Below are 1896 nucleotides of genomic sequence, written 5' to 3' on the forward strand. Positions count from 1 at the left end.
TTAGACAACTAGAGGCCCGGTGCACAAAAATTTGTGCACTCGGGGGGGAGGGGGGTCCCTCAGCCCGGCCTGTGCCCTTTTGCAGTCTGGGACCCCTCAGGAGATAACGACCTGCTGGCTTAGGCCTGCTCCTGGGTAGCAGAGGGCAGGCCCAATCCCTAGGTACAGCCGCTGGTCGGGCTCAGAGCAGGGCTGATTGGGGAGTTGGGGCGCCGCCCCTTGTCATGCACAGAGCAGGGTGGATTGGGAGGTTTCGATGCCACCCTCAGTCACGCTCAGGGTAGGGCCGATTTGGGGGTTGGGGCACCGCCCCCTGTCACACTCAAGGCAGGGTCGATGGGGAGGTTGCGGCGCCACCCCCTGTCACGCACAGAGTAGGGCCGATAGGGGAGTTAGGGCACCGCCCCCTGTCACACACAGAGCAGGGCGGATCAGGGGGTTGGGGCGCCGCCAACTGTCACACTCAGGGCAGGGCCGATGGGGAGGTTATGGCTCTACCCTGTCACACACAGAGCAGGGCCCGTGGGGGGGGGGGAGGGTTGGGGCGCCGCACCCTGTCACACACAGAGCAGGGCCGATCAGGAGGTTGGTGCGCCGCACCCTGTCAACCACAGAGCCGCAGGGCAATCAGGGCATTGGGAAGCTCCTCCCTATCAGGCACAGAGCAGGGCTGATCAGGGGGTTGGGGCGCCTTCCCCTGTCACGAACAGTGCAGGGCGGATAGGGAGGTTGTGGCCCTACCCCTGTCACACACAAAGCCCCAGGGTGATCAGGGGGTTTGGGCGCTGCCCCCTGTCATGCTGATCCCGGTGCTGAGAGGCATATTACCCTTTTACTATATAGGATAGAGGCCTGGGGGCCGGCTGGTTTGCCCTGAAGGGTGTCCTGGATCAGGGTGGGGGTCCCCACTGGGGTGCCTGGCCAGCCTGGATGAGGGGATGATGGCTGTTTGCAGCTGGTCACACCCCCTTCAGGGTGGGGGTCCCCACTGGGGTGCCTGGCCAGTCTGGGTGAGGGGCTGAGGGCTGCTTTCAGGCTGGCGGTTGTTGACTGAAGCTCCCAACTGCTCCTTTTTTTCTCTTTTTTTATTTTATTCTGGGCCAGCTTTAGCTCTGGCTCTAGCTCTGAGGCTTTGTATCTGGTTTGTTTGCCGTTCTATAATCGAAACAATGTATAACTTCAGCTCTGAGATCCCGGCAGGCTGAAAGCTGGTTTCTGGGGTTTTGTTTAGCTTCTTATTTGCAACATAGTACATAGTTGCTTAGAGTTGCAACTCAGAGGCCGGCAAGTCAGGCGGGGAACGTTGGAGTCTGCAGTCACTGGAGCAAGCAAGCCTCCCTGCTCGCTTCAGTGCATGGCTGCCGGCCGCCATCTTGGCTGACAGTTAATTTGCATAAGGATATGCTGATTAGCCAATGGGAAGGGTAGCGGTCGTACACTAATTACCATGTTTCTCTTTTATTAGTGTAGATGAGATTATTCTGCAGTTATTGATCTGCTTCTTTCAGCACTTAGTATGTCTTGGAGATCTTCCCAAAGCCCATGAAGCTCCATGATCATACACGGTCTTCCATTGTATGGATTTGCCATGTTTATTTCTTTTGCCAAGACAAACATTGCATATGTGTCTTTGTCCACTTGTGTATTTGCATAAGAATAATTCCTACAAATGGAATTGCTGGGTCATACAGTATGTTTATTTTAAATGTTTCATAAATATTAACAAGTTGCACTTCATCAACAATGTACAAGAGAGCCCTGGCTGGTGTGGCTCAGCTGGTTGAGTGTTGTCCTGTGCACAGAAGGGTTGCTCTGGGTATGTGCACTGGTTGTGGGCTACATCCCCAGTGGGGGGCGTGCAGGAGGCAGCTGATAGATGTTGCACTCTCACGTTGC

Source organism: Myotis yumanensis, unplaced genomic scaffold, assembly GCF_028538775.1.
Source record: "Myotis yumanensis isolate MYYU_CA2020_CCGP unplaced genomic scaffold, mMyoYum1.0.hap1 SCAF_3, whole genome shotgun sequence".
Lineage (NCBI taxonomy): Eukaryota > Metazoa > Chordata > Mammalia > Chiroptera > Vespertilionidae > Myotis > Myotis yumanensis.